This window comes from Watersipora subatra, chromosome 11 (assembly GCF_963576615.1).
Source record: "Watersipora subatra chromosome 11, tzWatSuba1.1, whole genome shotgun sequence".
NCBI lineage: Eukaryota > Metazoa > Bryozoa > Gymnolaemata > Cheilostomatida > Watersiporidae > Watersipora > Watersipora subatra.
Genome location: NC_088718.1, coordinates 1,119,842 through 1,138,569, shown reverse-complemented (window position 1 = coordinate 1,138,569; position 18,728 = coordinate 1,119,842). Strand labels below are relative to the sequence as shown.

At 40.0% G+C, this 18,728-nt stretch overlaps 1 protein-coding gene and 18 non-coding genes across 19 annotated transcripts in view; all 19 read right to left on the bottom strand.

Moving 5' to 3' along the window:
- Window positions 1-18,728, bottom strand: part of LOC137408854 (trifunctional purine biosynthetic protein adenosine-3-like) — a 139,341-nt gene that overhangs the window by 25,367 nt on the left and 95,246 nt on the right. The gene's annotated exons all lie outside the window — the stretch shown is intronic.
- Window positions 6,248-6,320, bottom strand: Trnaa-agc (transfer RNA alanine (anticodon AGC)). The gene has a single exon. It is a non-coding gene; the product is annotated as a tRNA-Ala (tRNA).
- Trnaa-ugc (transfer RNA alanine (anticodon UGC)) lies at window positions 6,889-6,961 on the bottom strand. Its single transcript has one exon. It is a non-coding gene; the product is annotated as a tRNA-Ala (tRNA).
- On the bottom strand, window positions 7,526-7,598 carry Trnaa-cgc (transfer RNA alanine (anticodon CGC)). The gene has a single exon. It is a non-coding gene; the product is annotated as a tRNA-Ala (tRNA).
- Trnaa-ugc (transfer RNA alanine (anticodon UGC)) lies at window positions 7,847-7,919 on the bottom strand. Its single transcript has one exon. It is a non-coding gene; the product is annotated as a tRNA-Ala (tRNA).
- Window positions 8,166-8,238, bottom strand: Trnaa-ugc (transfer RNA alanine (anticodon UGC)). The gene has a single exon. It is a non-coding gene; the product is annotated as a tRNA-Ala (tRNA).
- On the bottom strand, window positions 10,092-10,164 carry Trnaa-agc (transfer RNA alanine (anticodon AGC)). The gene has a single exon. It is a non-coding gene; the product is annotated as a tRNA-Ala (tRNA).
- Trnaa-ugc (transfer RNA alanine (anticodon UGC)) lies at window positions 11,372-11,444 on the bottom strand. The gene has a single exon. It is a non-coding gene; the product is annotated as a tRNA-Ala (tRNA).
- On the bottom strand, window positions 11,691-11,763 carry Trnaa-ugc (transfer RNA alanine (anticodon UGC)). The gene has a single exon. It is a non-coding gene; the product is annotated as a tRNA-Ala (tRNA).
- On the bottom strand, window positions 12,326-12,398 carry Trnaa-ugc (transfer RNA alanine (anticodon UGC)). The gene has a single exon. It is a non-coding gene; the product is annotated as a tRNA-Ala (tRNA).
- On the bottom strand, window positions 12,967-13,039 carry Trnaa-ugc (transfer RNA alanine (anticodon UGC)). The gene has a single exon. It is a non-coding gene; the product is annotated as a tRNA-Ala (tRNA).
- Window positions 13,288-13,360, bottom strand: Trnaa-ggc (transfer RNA alanine (anticodon GGC)). Its single transcript has one exon. It is a non-coding gene; the product is annotated as a tRNA-Ala (tRNA).
- On the bottom strand, window positions 13,607-13,679 carry Trnaa-agc (transfer RNA alanine (anticodon AGC)). The gene has a single exon. It is a non-coding gene; the product is annotated as a tRNA-Ala (tRNA).
- Trnaa-ugc (transfer RNA alanine (anticodon UGC)) lies at window positions 14,248-14,320 on the bottom strand. The gene has a single exon. It is a non-coding gene; the product is annotated as a tRNA-Ala (tRNA).
- Trnaa-ugc (transfer RNA alanine (anticodon UGC)) lies at window positions 14,567-14,639 on the bottom strand. Its single transcript has one exon. It is a non-coding gene; the product is annotated as a tRNA-Ala (tRNA).
- Trnaa-ugc (transfer RNA alanine (anticodon UGC)) lies at window positions 16,172-16,244 on the bottom strand. Its single transcript has one exon. It is a non-coding gene; the product is annotated as a tRNA-Ala (tRNA).
- Trnaa-agc (transfer RNA alanine (anticodon AGC)) lies at window positions 16,493-16,565 on the bottom strand. The gene has a single exon. It is a non-coding gene; the product is annotated as a tRNA-Ala (tRNA).
- Trnaa-cgc (transfer RNA alanine (anticodon CGC)) lies at window positions 16,809-16,881 on the bottom strand. Its single transcript has one exon. It is a non-coding gene; the product is annotated as a tRNA-Ala (tRNA).
- On the bottom strand, window positions 18,089-18,161 carry Trnaa-ugc (transfer RNA alanine (anticodon UGC)). Its single transcript has one exon. It is a non-coding gene; the product is annotated as a tRNA-Ala (tRNA).

Sequence of the window (18,728 nt, the reverse complement as noted above, 5' to 3'; positions counted from 1 at the left end):
GCGCTTCATCGCTTTCCAAACGAGAAACGAGCTGACACCCATAATGCTTGGATAAAGACGGCGCGAAGACAGGATTGGACTCCAATATCAAACTCTATATTATGCAGTGAACATGTTGAGAAAGACTGCTACAAAATTCCACCAGGTATTGGAAGAAAACCAATGCTAAAATCTGATGCAATACCTACAATATTTACAGCTTATCCAGCCTACCTTTAGCCAAAAGCTGTGAAAATACAGACACCAACCATTAGAACAGAAAGCCTGCCGAAACGTGGAAGAACATCTCAGACAGCAGCCAGCACCATAATACCTGACCCTGAAAATACTACACCTGGTGATACTACTATCCATGATGATGAGCAACCTGTAGCTTCTAGCAATCAGGACACACCTACAGCCTCGACAACAAGCTGCCGGCGCGGTGGTAGACCTAAACAGCTTGTTGTCACACTTATCTCAATATTAAAAAGAAGAATCAAAACTCTACAGCAGAGAGTCTGTCGATTAGAGCAGAGAAATAGGATTGAAAATAATTTGATCAGCATACTGAAAAAGGACAATAAACTTAACAATAGAGAGCTTACATCGATGAATGGATGTTTAGGAGAATTATTGTCTCATGCACAGTGCATGCCACCAATCTACTCAAAACTATAGTAAATCGCTATATTAAAATCAGAATACACTATGCCGCTTCAAAGCAGGAATCTAGTTCAACCAACCTTAGACAAAAACTATCTTGTCTAGTTATTTTCAGTCATGTCTAATGGGTGTTTAATACAGTGGTCCAACTTAACTGCTTCTAAATCTCATTTGATTCATTAGTTCGTTATTAGGTTAATTTCTATTTGGTCACTCTTTGTATTATCAATGATATAAAAGCTTCTAAATCATTGGTATTATTCATTACCATGTGTCTAAGATTCTTGCCTTTCTCATCCAAAGTCAGTTTTATATATTATCAATAAAATATGCAGTCTCGCATGCACAAACTATGGAAACATTGAACAGTTTTTAGTGATAAGTCAATAGGAGTTAAAGATGTAGTTGCGTCAAATTTGAGTTGATCTTAAAAGAAAGCATTTTTTTTCTCTATCAGTGGATATGTTGTTTGTTGTGTTACGCGATCGCATTGCCAAGATATTTGAAGATTAAAATCGAAAAAAATCCGGTCGCCGTAAAAACGCTCAGGCCAAAAAAACATGCCCAGACTTGCCCAAAATGATGTCACGCGTGATTCATCTGTCAATATACATGTATCTCGTATTCACATCGGCTATTTGCGATAAAAGTCTAGTCCTACGCGGCTCTATTGGCATATATTTTATTTTGTATTTGCTCATGTTGGTTAGAATAAAATTTTAAACCCCGATACAGATACATTATTATGAATGTTTCAAAGGCCTCAAATAACGAAAATTGAAAATTTGTCTTACTCACTTTCTCCAAATGATGTGTAAACATTTGAGTACCGACTACCAATTCTACCGGTCTACGGTAATTCTGTCAAGCAAACTATGTAGAATAAAGTATTTGTATCAGCACAGTTCCGCCGCTACCCACACTAACAATATACAGCCTCCCAAAAGCCCCGCCCACATTATGTCCGTCGCCTATCCTTGGGGCGGGGCTGTATATCATTGCCAACACTGAAAACTAGTTTTTTACTACCTTTGAAAAGAATATACATAGGGATAGAGTTTTAAGGATGAGAAGTCTGCTGCAAACTGGATTTGAACTCGCATTCTCCAGTTCTGCGGACATCCATATACCGTATCCAATTCACTACAATATTCTGCAAATCATGTTTTGCATTATCTTCAACAATATAATTTTATTATATAATTTTTACAAGGAAAAAGATTTTCATCTCGGCATAAAGCTTTTATCAAAAATATTCATCAAGTCGTGGCCACTCACATAGTATTAGCTGATACAATAAGACAAATTCATCTACTGCAACAAACTCAAACAAAACATCATGGCTTATGCTGCACACATTCAAGTCACTCTTTCCCCTTTATGGCAGTTTCCACACTGACAAAGCTGCTTCGGCTGGTGGGACGACAAACATCCTGTAATCAGTAAAACAAATGCAATAAATATATGTCATTCATAGATGTCATTGTAAAGCGTATCTACTGAAAGCTTTCAAATTGGGAGTTTGATAGATTGCGAGTGTAATTTTCAAAACGAATAAATGTTTAACAAAGGCACAATACGCCAAGCCAACGATTCGAAGCTTTGGTTCTGGAAGTTAAAGATTTGCATTGATCAATCGATTTTCTTCACTTTCTGCAAGTGAGAAGTGAACATCTAAAGTCAAATCAAAAGTCTAATTTACTACATGTTTCTGTGGCAGATAAAACTGCCACAGAAAATTTGAAGCAAATGTAGCTAGGTGAACCGATAAAAAAACATAAAACGATGATAAGTGGTAGCAAAAAGTTATAATTTTATTAATTAGTACATGTATTAATGAGTACTAAAATATTACCTTTAGTATATTCATCAATCTAAGCAATTGTATTGCTAGATGCTAAACATGAAAAAGAAGCCGTCAAGAACTCACTGTACATACGTATCTCACACGCGCAGGAAACTACATTTTAGCCTCAAACAGGGAAATATAATCTGAATGTAAACTCAACAGGAAACTCTATAGGAGACTCAAAGTAAAAGATAAATTTACCTCCATTCTCCGATCTTCCTCCGTAGAACTTTAACTACCTGATGACAAGAAAACTCGGAGCCACCTTCGCAGTAACTTTACCGCAATTTTTACAATTATGTATGTTGTTCGCCAATAAAACGTGTCGATCGAGTAATTAATTAAAGTAACGATGTTGTATCTGAGTAAAATCCCTAAATTTGAGATCACAGACAACGCGTTTTACGAGTGATAACATTTATTACGGCCTATATAAAAATATCGCGCCGATGATTGGCTAAGGAAGCGACCTCATATTTATCGCTTGTGGTTTCTTTTCAGATATATTGCTTGTGATGTCACGAAAGAAGCATCCGCTAGAACGTGAGCTTTTTAAAAGTGGGCCTCATTCAAACGCATATATCTCTAGACAGGGTTGGTCTAAAAAGACAAAAATGGCATCAAATTGTAGCTGATGTTTTAGCCTTTTATGGGTCTTAATTTCATTAAATCGAAGTTTTTGACGCAACCACATCTTTAACCCTTTGGTAGGGGAAACGACCAGAATGTCGTTTACCTGTTGCATGGGGAAACGACATTTATGTTTATTTATTTATTTTATGACATTTATTTCGGTAGACGTTTATAAAGCTGTCGCCTAGTAACGTTAAACAAAGGATATGAACACTAGTAAGTTTTAAATATCATAAACAAGATATCGGTCGATGACTTACAATATGAAACGATTATCTGAGAGGCGTTGCTTTGTGCTAAAAGCTAAACAAATCGCGATTCCTTGGAAAAGATTAAAAGTTGGAAAAAACAGTCAACATCGGCTCGACTTTCAAAACGGTAAAATAAAAGATTATTTTATCGTGCAATCGTTAGTGATTTTTGTCTGATCAGAATAAAATTATTTCAAATGATAGAAGTGATGTAAACTTTTTGGACTTTTACTATAATTGGAATATGCAGAGAAAACGATCGTTATGGTGGCTCGCATGGCTACGTTATAGCTTTTGACTACCGAAAAAAAAATGCTTCCAAGCATTTCATACAGGGGCAATTGCACATGATAGTAATTTTTTTTGAGTAGTAGATATGTGAATGAATGTATATGTACAAAGACTTTTGTACATAGAAATAAATTTAAGATTTGGGCTATGCATGTTCATAAAATATCGATTGTATTGAGTTTTCGAAAATGAATTACATGAGTTTCGTTGTTTTTGGGGGGCTTATAACTAGTCAAAGGGTTAATAGATCAGCTGATTACTTTACTCATCACCATTACGTTGCGTCATGCTAATTATAGGTCTCACGTGTATTGATTATTCCCATATCTAAGGTTTATTATATTTATGTACAAAACAGTCCTTTGTGCAGCAGCAAAGGGGCTAAATATGCAAGAGGCCGCTTTTGGGAACAGTGAGAGAAGTAATGAAGATGTGGGGGGCTAGGCGTATGCACTAATACTTCGGATACCCAGAATGTGGCTTATCAAAGTATAATAAAGATGATTTTATTTGCTCAGAGGGGAGAAACTATGTGTTAACTAAAAAACTCCTTTGAGTTATAGAAACTGGTGTTCCTGTGATATCCACTGACAGATGGCATCCAAATCTGCTTGCTTTTTGCTTGAAACGTGAAATTCAGCTTAGCTTTGATAGATGCTTGAATAATGGATGCTTCCCTAACGTTCTTGGATCTATGCTCTAATAGAAAACGAAAATACATGAATAGAGTCTCTAACATGTGTGCTAAATGATGGCACATGTAATCTACCATTGCAAATGTTGACCTTCTGTAACAGTAGATGTTGAAGAGAGCATTGTTGTCAATTGAAATGAATTATGACAGTGCTAGGCTCGATTAATGTGTCGACAGTGACGGAAAAAAAAGATATGGAAGTGCCGGGAATCGATCCCGGTGCGTCTCACGTGCGAAGCGAGCGCTCTACCACTTGAGGTACACCCCCACGTCGTAAGTCATTGATGAAAATCATCATACCCAACAAATGTCCGTAAGAAAGCTTTAAAACAAATTAGAAATTACATGAGTAAAGTTCCTAATATGCGTGATAAACGGGAGCACCATGTGACCTACCATTGCAAATGTTGAATTCCTGTTGATGCTGAAGCAAGGATTGTTGTCAATCGTCATGATTGATGACAGTGCTGGGCTTGATTGATGTATCGATAGTGACAAGAAGATCCCGAAAAAATATGGAGATGCTGGGTATCGATCCCGGTGCCTCTCACATGCAAAGCGAGCGCTCTACCACTTGAGCTACACCCCCTTATGGCTATGGCATTGATGAAACAATTTGATTCAAGAAATGTCCGTAAGTAAACATTAACCCTCTCACCCCTGATGCCAACTATTTCGGGAGAAGTTGTTCACACTTGGGCCTGAAGCCAACACTTTCGGGACACTTTCTGAGTAACTTTATTGATACTCCTTTTGTGTTTATCGTTTTTTTTAGCTTTATTTCGAAAGATAACAGTCTGAGGATTGTTTTGATACCAGAAATGTGGTTGGATAAAAGCTTTTTACTAGGCAAATCCTGTGATAGATTTCAAACTTCAACTCTGGAGGTCGCCATATTGAATGCGTTTGCCGAAAGACAACGGCTAAATCTTACAATCTAACGTAATAACTAGTTCAGGTGAAGAATTTAGCAGTTACAGTGATCTACAACAACACTATGACCGTTTATTAGTAGCACAAAGTGGGTTTCAATTGCACAACGTCAAAATTACTAAATTGTTATACCTTTTAAATTTTTCGAAGAAAAAAATTTTATTTGACAAATCTTTTCACAATTTTAGTTGATAAAAACGATACATTATATTAGTTTTGTACTCCAGTTGTTTGCATCTCGTGTTTATTATCATAACTGCAATAAATGTTGTCCTTATAGAATGTAAATATGATATATAGACCTTATATACCAATTGATTGAACAATGGAACGGAAACTACATTATGCCATAATATTGCGTATAGGCTCATAATTTCAGTTCTATTGTTTAGAACTCCAAATTTTTTTTGCAACTTGATGATAACACCTTTTCTCGTCATCCTAATATCTTACTGAAGTGTTATCAACCAAAAAGCTGACTGGTAGTAGCAGCCAAACTTAGACTTTTCGATTTCCAAAAAATGTATTGATTTGAATCTTATCAATAACATCCTATATAGATTAACCTAATGTGTATATATAAGTATCAAAATGTAGCTATAAATGTTACCAACAAGTTACAAAAAACTATTTTCATATATCTTGAACGCAGCTTTATTTATGCTCAATCTAACACACCTCACTTTATTAAATATTGAGTGTGAAAAATTAATTAGGCCAGGGGGGCACTCAACTGGAAAATAATTAGGGCTGAAAGGGTTAAAACAGAACCGCAATTAGATGAGTAGAGTTCCTAAAATGTCTGGAAAACGAAAGCACCTTGCGACTAACATCTGCAAATTTCGGCTTTTTGTTGATGCTGAAGTATACATTTCTGTCCATCGTCATGATTGATGACAGTGCTGGGCTTGATTGATGTTTCGATAGTGACAAGAAGATCCCAATAAAAATTGGAAGTGCCGGGTATCGATCCCGGTGCCTCTCACATGCTAAGCGAGCGCTCTACCACTTGAGCTACACCCCCTTATGGCTATGGCATTGATGAAATAATTTGATTCATGAAATGTCCGTAAGTAAACTTTAAAACTGAATCGCAATATGATGAGTAGAGTTCCTAATAGGTCTGGAAAACGGGAGCACCATGCCACTTACATCTGCAAACTTCGGCTTTTTGTTGATGCTGAAGTATACATTTTTGTCAATCGTCATGATTGATGACAGTGCTGGGCTCGACTGATGTATCGACAGTGGCAGGAAAAAAACACGAGAAAATTGGAAGTGGCGGGCGTCGATACCGGTGCCTCTCACAAGCTAAGCGAGCGCTCTACCACTTGAGCTACACACCCTTATGGCTATGCATTGATGAAATTATTTGACTAAAGAAATGTCCGTGAGTAAACTTTAAAACAGAATCGCAAATAGAAGAGTAGAGTTCCTAATATGTCTTGAAAACGGGAGCACCATGCGACTTACATCTGCAAATTTCGGCTTTTTGTTGATGTTGAAGCAAGCATTGTTGTCGATCGCCATGATTGATGACAGTGCAGGGCTGGATTGATGCATCGATAGCGACAAGAAGATCTCGAAAAAATTGGAAGTGCCGGGTATCGATCCCGGTGCCTCTCACATGCAAAGCGAGCGCTCTACCACTTGAGCTACACCCCCTTATGGCTATGCATTGATGAAATTATTTGATTCATGAAATGTCCGTAGGTAAACTTTAAAACAGAATCGCAATAAAATGAGTAGAGTTCCTAATATGTCTTGAAAACGGGAGCACCATGCGACTAACAACTGCAACTTTCGGCTTTTTGTTGATGCTGAAGTATACATTTTTGTCAATCGTCATGATTGATGACAGTGCTGGGCTCGACTGATGTATCGACAGTAACAGGAAAAAAACACGAAAAAATTGGAAGTGCCGGGCATCGATCCCGGTGCTTCTCACATGCTAAGCGAGCGCTCTACCACTTGAGCTACACCCCCACATCATAAATCATGGATGAAAATCATAATACCCAACAAATGTCCGTAAGCAAGCTTTAAAACAAATTAGAATTTACATGAGTAAAGTTTTTAATATGCTTGGGAAACGGGAGCACCTTGCGACCATCAACTGCAAATGTTGGTTTTTTGTTGATGCTGAAATATGCGCATTTTGCCAATTGAAATGATTTATGACAGTGCTAGGCTCGAATGTTTATCGACAGTGACATGAAAAAAAAGACTTGGAGGTGCCGGGTATCGATCCCGGTGCCTCTCACATGCGAAGCGAGCGCTCTACCACTTGAGCTACACCCCCTTATGGCTATGGCATTGATGAAATTATTTGATTCAAGAAATGTCCGTAGGTAAACTTTAAAACAGAATCGCAATTAGATGAGTAGAGTTCTTAATATGTCTTGAAAACGGGAGCACCATGCGACTTACATCTGCAAATTTCGGCTTTTTGTTGATGTTGAAGCAAGCATTGTTGTCAATCGTCATGATTGATGACAGTGCAGGGCTGGATTGATGCATCGATAGTGACAGGAAGATCTCCAAAAAAATTGGAAGTGCCGGGTATCGATCCCGGTGCCTCTCACATGCAAAGCGAGCGCTCTACCACTTGAGCTACACCCCCTCATGGCCATGCATTGATGAAATTATTTGATTCATGAAATGTCCGTAGGTAAACTTTAAAACAGAATCGCAATTAGATGAGTAGAGTTCTTAATATGTCTTGAAAACGGGAGCACCATGCGACTTACATCTGCAAATTTCGGCTTTTTGTTGATGCTGAAATATACAATTTTGTCAATCGTCATGATTGATGACAGTGCTGGGCTTGATTGATGCATCGATAGCGACAAGAAGATCTCGAAAAAATTGGAAGTGCCGGGTATCGATCCCGGTGCCTCTCACATGCAAAGCGAGCGCTCTACCACTTGAGCTACACCCCCTTATGGCTATGGCATTGATGAAGTTATTTGATTTATGAAATGTCCGTAAGTAAACTTTAAAACAGAATTGCAATAAGATGAGTAGAGTTCCTAATATGTCTTGAAAACGGGAGCACCATGCCACTTACATCTGCAAACTTCGGCTTTTTGTTGATGCTGAAGTATACATTTTTGTCAATCGTCATGATTGATGACAGTGCTGGGCTCGACTGATGTATCGACAGTGGCAGGAAAAAAACACGAGAAAATTGGAAGTGGCGGGCATCGATACCGGTGCCTCTCACATGCGAAGCGAGCGCTCTACCACTTGAGCTACACCCCCTTATGGCTATGGCATTGATGAAATTATTTGATTCAAGAAATGTCCGTAAGTAAACTTTAAAACAGAATCGCAATTAGATGAGTAGAGTTCTTAATATGTCGTGAAAACGGGAGCACCATGCGACTTACATCTGCAAATTTCGGCTTTTTGTTGATGTTGAAGCAAGCATTGTTGTCATTCGTCATGATTGATGACAGTGCAGGGCTGGATTGATGCATCGATAGTGACAGGAAGATCTCGAAAAAATTGGAAGTGCCGGGTATCGATCCCGGTGCCTCTCACATGCTAAGCGAGCGCTCTACCACTTGAGCTACACACCCTTATGGCTATGCCTTGATGAAATTATTTGACTAAAGAAATGTCCGTAAGTAAACTTTAAAACAGAATCGCAAAGAGATGAGTAGAATTCCAAATATGTTTTGAAAACGTTGGCACCATGCGACTTTTACATCTGCAAATTTCAGCTTTTTGTTGATGCTGAAGTATACATTTCTGTCCATCGTCATGATTGATGACAGTGCTGGGCTTGATTGATGTTTCGATAGTGACAAGAAGATCCCGATAAAAATTGGAAGTGCCGGGTATCGATCCCGGTGCCTCTCACATGCTAAGCGAGCCATCTACCACTTGAGCTACACCCCCTTATGGCTATGGCATTGATGAAATAATTTGATTCATGAAATGTCCGTAAGTAAACTTTAAAACAGAATCGCAATAAGATGAGTAGAGTTCCTAAGAGGTCTGGAAAACGGGAGCACCATGCCACTTACATCTGCAAACTTCGGCTTTTTGTTGATGCTGAAGTATACATTTTTGTCAATCGTCATGATTGATGACAGTGCTGGGCTCGACTGATGTATCGACAGTGGCAGGAAAAAAACACGAGAAAATTGGAAGTGGCGGGCATCGATACCGGTGCCTCTCACAAGCTAAGCGAGCGCTCTACCACTTGAGCTACACACCCTTATGGCTATGCATTGATGAAATTATTTGACTAAAGAAATGTCCGTAAGTAAACTTTAAAACAGAATCGCAAATAGAAGAGTAGAGTTCCTAATATGTCTTGAAAACGGGAGCACCATGCGACTTACATCTGCAAATTTCGGCTTTTTGTTGATGTTGAAGCAAGCATTGTTGTCGATCGTCATGATTGATGATAGTGCAGGGCTGGATTGATGCATCGATAGTGACAAGAAGATCTCGAAAAAATTGGAAGTGCCGGGTATCGATCCCGGTGCCTCTCACATGCAAAGCGAGCGCTCTACCACTTGAGCTACACCGCCTTATGGCTATGCATTGATGAAATTATTTGATTCATGAAATGTCCGTAGGTAAACTTTAAAACAGAATCGCAATAAAATGAGTAGAGTTCCTAATATGTGTTGAAAACGGGAGCACCATGCGACTAACAACTGCAACTTTCGGCATTTTGTTGATGCTGAAGTATACATTATTGTCAATCGTCATCATTGATGACAGTGCCGGGCTCGACTGATGTATCGACAGTATTAGGAAAAAAACACGAAAAAATTGGAAGTGCCGGGCATCGATCCCGGTGCCTCTCACATGCTAAGCGAGCGCTCTACCACTTGAGCTACACCCCCACGTCGTAAATCATGGATGAAAATCATAATACCCAACAAATGTCCGTAAGCAAGCTTTAAAACAAATTAGAATTTACATGAGTAAAGTTTTTAATATGCTTGGTAAACGGGAGCACCTTGCGACCATCAACTGCAAATGTTGGTTTTTTGTTGATGCTGAAATATGCGCATTTTGCCAATTGAAATGATTTATGACAGTGCTAGGCTCGAATGTTTATCGACAGCGACATGAAAAAAAAGACTTGGAGGTGCCGGGTATCGATCCCGGTGCCTCTCACATGCGAAGCGAGCGCTCTACCACTTGAGCTACACACCCTTATGGCTATGCATTGATGAAATTATTTGACTAAAGAAATGTCCGTAAGTAAACTTTAAAACAGAATCGCAAATAGAAGAGTAGAGTTCCTAATATGTCTTGAAAACGGGAGCACCATGCGACTTACATCTGCAAATTTCGGCTTTTTGTTGATGCTGAAATATACAATTTTGTCAATCGTCATGATTGATGACAGTGCTGGGCTCGACTGATGTAACGTCAGTGACAGGAAAAAAACACGAGAAAATTGGAAGTGGCTGGCATCGAAACCGGTGCCTCTCACAAGCTAAGCGAGCGCTCTACCACTTGAGCTACACCCCCTTATGGCTATGGCATTGATGAAGTTATTTGATTTATGAAATATCCGTAAGTAAACTTTAAAACAGAATTGCAATAAGATGAGTAGAGTTCTTAATATGTCTTGAAAACGGGAGCACCATGCGACTTACATCTGCAAAATTCGGCTATTTGTTGATGCTGAAGTATACATTTTTGTCAATCGTCATGATTGATGACAGTGCTGGGCTCGACTGATGTAACATGAGTGACAGGAAAAAAACACGAGAAAATTGGAAGTGGCGGGCATCGATACCGGTGCCTCTCACAAGCTAAGCGAGCGCTCTACCACTTGAGCTACACACCCTTATGGCTATGCATTGATGAAATTATTTGACTAAAGAAATGTCCGTAAGTAAACTTTAAAACAGAATCGCAAATAGATGAGTAGAGTTCCTAATATGTCTTGAAAACGGGAGCACCATGCGACTTTTACATCTGCAAATTTCAGCTTTTTGTTGATGCTGAAGTATACATTTTTGTCAATCGTCATGATTGATGACAGTGCTGGGCTTGATTGATGTATCGATAGTGACAAAAAGATCCCGAAAAAATTGGAAGTGCCGGGTATCGATCCCGGTGCCTCTCACATGCAAAGCGAGCACTCTACCACTTGAGCTACACCCCCTTATGGCTATGCATTGATGAAATTAATTGATTCATGAAATGTCCGTAGGTAAACTTTAAAACAGAATCGCAATAAAATGAGTAGAGTTCTTAATATGTCTTGAAAACGAGAGCACCATGCGACTTACATCTGCAAATTTCGGCTTTTTGTTGATGCTGAAATATACAATTTTGTCAATCATCATGATTGATGACAGTGCTGGGCTTGATTGATGCATCGATAGCGACAAGAAGATCTCGAAGAAAATGGAAGTGCCGGGTATCGATCCCGGTGCCTCTCACATGCAAAGCGAGCGCTCTACCACTTGAGCTACACCCCCACGTTGGAAATCATGGATGAAAATCATAATACCCAACAAATGTCCGTAAGCAAGCTTTAAAACAAATTAGAATTTACATGAGTAAAGTTTTTAATATGTTTGGTAAACGGGAGCACTTTGCGACCATCAACTGCAAATGTTGGTTTTTTGTTGATGCTGAAGTATGCGCATTTTGCCAATTGAAATGATTTATGACAGTGCTAGGGTCGATTGTTTATCGACAGTGACATGAAAAAAAAGACTTGGAGGTGCCGGGCATCGATCCCGGTGCCTCTCACATGCGAAGCGAGCGCTCTACACTTGAGCTACACCCCCTTATGGCTATGGCATTGATGAAATTATTTGATTCAAGAAATGTCCGTAAGTAAACTTTAAAACAGAATCGCAATTAGATGAGTAGAGTTCTTAATATGTCTTGAAAACGGGAGCACCATGCGACTTACATCTGCAAATTTCGGCTTTTTGTTGATGTTGAAGCAAGCATTGTTGTCGATCGTCATGATTGATGACAGTGCTGGGCTTGATTGATGCATCAATAGCGACAAGAAGATCTCGAAGAAATTGGAAGTGCCGGGTATCGATCCCGGTGCCTCTCACATGCAAAGCGAGCGCTCTACCACTTGAGCTACACCCCCTTAAGGCTATGGCATTGATGAAGTTATTTGATTTATGAAATGTCCGTAAGTAAAGTTTAAAACAGAATTGCAATAAGATGAGTAGAGTTCCTAATATGTCTTGAAAACGGGAGCACCATGCGACTAACATCTGCAAAATTCGGCAATTTGTTGATGCTGAAGTATACATTTTTGTCAATCGTCATGATTGCTGACAGTGCTGGGCTCGACTGATGTAACGTCAGTGGCAGGAAAAAAACACGAGAAAATTGGAAGTGGCGGGCATCGATACCGGTGCCTCTCACAAGCTAAGCGAGCGCTCTACCACTTGAGCTACACACCCTTATGGCTATGCATTGATGAAATTATTTGACTAAAGAAATGTCCGTAAGTAAACTTTAAAACAGAATCGCAAATAGATGAGTAGAGTTCTTAATATGTTTTGAAAACGGGAGCACCATGCGATTTACATCTGCAAATTTCGGCTTTTTGTTGATGTTGAAGCAAGCATTGTTGTCGATCGTCATGATTGATGACAGTGCAGGGCTGGATGGATGCATCGATAGTGACAAGAAGATCTCGAAAAAATTGGAAGTGCCGGGTATCGATCCCGGTGCCTCTCACATGCAAAGCGAGCGCTCTACCACTTGAGCTACACCCCCTTATGGCTATGCATTGATGAAATTATTTGATTCATGAAATGTCCGTAGGTAAACTTTAAAACAGAATCGCAATAAAATGAGTAGAGTTCCTAATATGTGTTGAAAATGGGAGCACCATGCGACTAACAACTGCAACTTTCGGCCTTTTGTTGATGCTGAAGTATACATTTTTGTCAATCGTCATGATTGATGACAGTGCTGGGCTCGACTGATGTATCGACAGTAACAGGAAAAAACCACGAAAAAATTGGAAGTGCCGGGCATCGATCCCGGTGCCTCTCACATGCCAAGCGAGCGCTCTACCACTTGAGCTACACCCCCTAAAGGCTATGGCATTGATGAAGTTATTTGATTCATGAAATGTCCGTAGGTAAACTTTAAAACAGAATCGCAATTAGATGAGTAGAGTTCTTAATATGTCTTGAAAACGGGAGCACCATAAGACTTACATCTGCAAATTTCGGCTTTTTGTTGATGCTGATGTATACAATTTTGTCAATCGTCATGATTGATGACAGTGCTGGGCTTGATTGATGTATCGATAGTGACAAGAGATCCCGAAAAAATTGGAAGTGCCGGGTATCGATCCCGGTGCCTCTCACATGCTAAGCGAGCGCTCTACCACTTGAGCTACACCCCCTTATGGCTATGCATTGATGAAATTATTTGATTCAAGAAATGTCCGTAGGTAAACTTTAAAACAGAATCGCAATTAGATGAGTAGTGTTCCTAATATGTCTTGAAAACGGGAGCACCATGCGACTTACATCATCAAATTTCGGCTTTTTGTTGATACTGAAGTATAAATTTTTGTCAATCGTCATGATTGATGACAGTGCTGGGCTCGACTGATGTAACGTCAGTGACAGGAAAAAAACACGAGAAAATTGGAAGTGGCGGGCAATGATACCGGTGCCTCTCACAAGCTAAGCGAGCGCTCTAACACTTGAGCTACACCCCCTTATGGCTATGGCATTGATGAAATTATTTGATTCAAGAAATGTCCGTAAGTAAACTTTAAAACAGAATCGCAAATAAATGAGTAGTGTTCCTAATATGTCTTGAAAACAGGAGCAGCACGCGACTTACTTCTGCAAATTTCGGCTTTTTGTTGATGTTGAAGCAAGCATTGTTGTCAATCGTCATGATTGATGACAGTGCAGGGCTGGATTGATGCATCGATAGTGACAGGAAGATCTCAAAAAAACTGAAAGTGCCGGGTATCGATCCCGGTGCCTCTCACATGCAAAGCGAGCGCTCTACCACTTGAGCTACACCCCCTTATGGCCATGCATTGATGAAATTATTTGATTCATGAAATGTCCGTAGGTAAACTTTAAAACAGAATCGCAATTAGATGAGTAGAGTTCTTAATATGTCTTAAAAACGGGAGCACCATGCGACTTACATCTGCAAATTTCGGCTTTTTGTTGATGCTGAAATATACAATTTTGTCAATCGTCATGATTGATGACAGTGCTGGGCTTGATTGATGCATCGATAGCGACAAGAAGATCTCGAAGAAATTGGAAGTGCCGGGTATCGATCCCGGTGCCTCTCACATGCAAAGCGAGCGCTCTACCACTTGAGCTACACCCCCTTATGGCTATGGCATTGATGAAGTTATTTGATTTATGAAATGTCCGTAAGTAAACTTTAAAACAGAATTGCAATAAGATGAGTAGAGTTCCTAATATGTCTTGAAAACGGGAGCACCATGCCACTTACATCTGCAAACTTCGGCTTTTTGTTGATGCTGAAGTATACATTTTTGTCAATCGTCATGATTGATGACAGTGCTGGGCTCGACTGATGTATCGACAGTGGCAGGAAAAAAACACGAGAAAATTGGAAGTGGCGGGCATCGATACCGGTGCCTCTCACATGCGAAGCGAGCGCTCTACCACTTGAGCTACACCCCCTTATGGCTATGGCATTGATGAAATTATTTGATTCAAGAAATGTCCGTAAGTAAACTTTAAAACAGAATCGCAATTAGATGAGTAGAGTTCTTAATATGTCGTGAAAACGGGAGCACCATGCGACTTACATCTGCAAATTTCGGCTTTTTGTTGATGTTGAAGCAAGCATTGTTGTCAATCGTCATGATTGATGACAGTGCAGGGCTGGATTGATGCATCGATAGTGACAGGAAGATCTCGAAAAAATTGGAAGTGCCGGGTATCGATCCCGGTGCCTCTCACATGCTAAGCGAGCGCTCTACCACTTGAGCTACACACCCTTATGGCTATGCCTTGATGAAATTATTTGACTAAAGAAATGTCCGTAAGTAAACTTTAAAACAGAATAGCAAATAGATGAGTAGAATTCCTAATATGTTTTGAAAACGTTGGCACCATGCGACTTTTACATCTGCAAATTTCAGCTTTTTGTTGATGCTGAAGTATACATTTCTGTCCATCGTCATGATTGATGACAGTGCTGGGCTTGATTGATGTTTCGATAGTGACAAGAAGATCCCGATAAAAATTGGAAGTGCCGGGTATCGATCCCGGTGCCTCTCACATGCTAAGCGAGCCATCTACCACTTGAGCTACACCCCCTTATGGCTATGGCATTGATGAAATAATTTGATTCATGAAATGTCCGTAAGTAAACTTTAAAACAGAATCGCAATAAGATGAGTAGAGTTCCTAATAGGTCTGGAAAACGGGAGCACCATGCCACTTACATCTGCAAACTTCGGCTTTTTGTTGATGCTGAAGTATACATTTTTGTCAATCGTCATGATTGATGACAGTGCTGGGCTCGACTGATGTATCGACAGTGGCAGGAAAAAAACACGAGAAAATTGGAAGTGGCGGGCATCGATACCGGTGCCTCTCACAAGCTAAGCGAGCGCTCTACCACTTGAGCTACACACCCTTATGGCTATGCATTGATGAAATTATTTGACTAAAGAAATGTCCGTAAATAAACTTTAAAACAGAATCGCAAATAGAAGAGTAGAGTTCCTAATATGTCTTGAAAACGGGAGCACCATGCGACTTACATCTGCAAATTTCGGCTTTTTGTTGATGTTGAAGCAAGCATTGTTGTCGATCGTCATGATTGATGATAGTGCAGGGCTGGATTGATGCATCGATAGTGACAAGAAGATCTCGAAAAAATTGGAAGTGCCGGGTATCGATCCCGGTGCCTCTCACATGCAAAGCGAGCGCTCTACCACTTGAGCTACACCCCCTTATGGCTATGCATTGATGAAATTATTTGATTCATGAAATGTCCGTAGGTAAACTTTAAAACAGAATCGCAATAAAATGAGTAGAGTTCCTAATATGTGTTGAAAACGGGAGCACCATGCGACTAACAACTGCAACTTTCGGCATTTTGTTGATGCTGAAGTATACATTATTGTCAATCGTCATCATTGATGACAGTGCTGGGCTCGACTGATGTATCGACAGTATTAGGAAAAAAACACGAAAAAATTGGAAGTGCCGGGCATCGATCCCGGTGCCTCTCACATGCTAAGCGAGCGCTCTACCACTTGAGCTACACCCCCACGTCGTAAATCATGGATGAAAATCATAATACCCAACAAATGTCCGTAAGCAAGCTTTAAAACAAATTAGAATTTACATGAGTAAAGTTTTTAATATGCTTGGTAAACGGGAGCACCTTGCGACCATCAACTGCAAATGTTGGTTTTTTGTTGATGCTGAAATATGCGCATTTTGCCAATTGAAATGATTTATGACAGTGCTAGGCTCGAATGTTTATCGACAGTGACATGAAAAAAAAGACTTGGAGGTGCCGGGTATCGATCCCGGTGCCTCTCACATGCGAAGCGAGCGCTCTACCACTTGAGCTACACCCCCTTATGGCTATGGCATTGATGAAATTACTTGATTCAAGAAATGTCCGTAAGTAAACTTTAAAACAGAATCGCAATTAGATGAGTAGAGTTCTTAATATGTCTTGAAAACGGGAGCACCATGCGACTTACATCTGCAAATTTCGGCTTTTTGTTGATGTTGAAGCAAGCATTGTTGTCAATCGTCATGATTGATGACAGTGCAGGGCTGGATTGATGCATCGATAGTGACAGGAAGATCTCGAAAAAATTGGAAGTGCCGGGTATCGATCCCGGTGCCTCTCACATGCTGAGCGAGCGCTCTACCACTTGAGCTACACACCCTTATGGCTATGCATTGATAAAATTATTTGACTAAAGAAATGTCCGTAAGTAAACTTTAAAACAGAATCGCAAATAGAAGAGTAGAGTTCCTAAAATGTCTTGAAAACGGGAGCACCATGCGACTTACATCTGCAAATTTCGGCTTTTTGTTGATGTTGAAGCAAGCATTGTTGTCGATCGACATGATTGATGACAGTGCTGGGCTTGATTGATGTATCGATAGTGACAAGAGATCCCGAAAAAATTGGAAGTGCCGGGTATCGATCCCGGTGCCTCTCATATGCTAAGCGAGCGCTCTACCACTTGAGCTACACCCCCTTATGGCTATGGCATTGATGAAGTTATTTGATTCAAGAAATGTCCGTAAGTAAACTTTAAAACAGAATCGCAATAAGATGAGTAGAGTTCCTAATATGTCTTGAAAACGGGAGCACCATGCGACTTACATCTGCAAATTTCGGCATTTTGTTGATGCTGAAGTATACATTTCTGTCAATCGTCATGATTGATGACAGTGCTGGGCTCGACTGATGTAACGTCAGTGACAGGAAAAAAACACGAGAAAATTGGAAGTGGCTGGCATCGATACCGGTGCCTCTCACAAGCTAAGCGAGCGCTCTACCACTTGAGCTACACCCCCTTATGGCTATGGCATTGATGAAATTATTTGATTCAAGAAATGTCCGTAAGTAAACTTTGAAACAGAATCGCAATTAGATGAGTAGAGTTCTTAATATGTCTTGAAAACGGGAGCACCATGCGACTTACATCTGCAAATTTCGGCTTTTTGTTGATGTTGAAGCAAGCATTGTTGTCGATCGTCATGATTGATGACAGTGCTGGGCTTGATTGATGCATCAATAGCGACAAGAAGATCTCGAAGAAATTGGAAGTGCCGGGTATCGATCCCGGTGCCTCTCACATGCAAAGCGAGCGCTCTACCACTTGAGCTACACCCCCTTAAGGCTATGGCATTGATGAAGTTATTTGATTTATGAAATGTCCGTAAGTAAAGTTTAAAACAGAATTGCAATAAGATGAGTAGAGTTCCTAATATGTCTTGAAAACGGGAGCACCATGCGACTAACATCTGCAAAATTCGGCAATTTGTTGATGCTGAAGTATACATTTTTGTCAATCGTCATGATTGATGACAGTGCTGGGCTCGACTGATGTAACGTCAGTGGCAGGAAAAAAACACGAGAAAATTGGAAGTGGCGGGCATCGATACCGGTGCCTCTCACAAGCTAAGCGAGCGCTCTACCACTTGAGCTACACACCCTTATGGCTATGCATTGATGAAATTATTTGACTAAAGAAATGTCCGTAAGTAAACTTTAAAACAGAATCGCAAATAGATGAGTAGAGTTCTTAATATGTTTTGAAAACGGGAGCACCATGCGATTTACATCTGCAAATTTCGGCTTTTTGTTGATGTTGAAGCAAGCATTGTCGTCGATCGTCATGATTGATGACAGTGCAGGGCTGGATGGATGCATCGATAGTGACAAGAAGATCTCGAAAAAA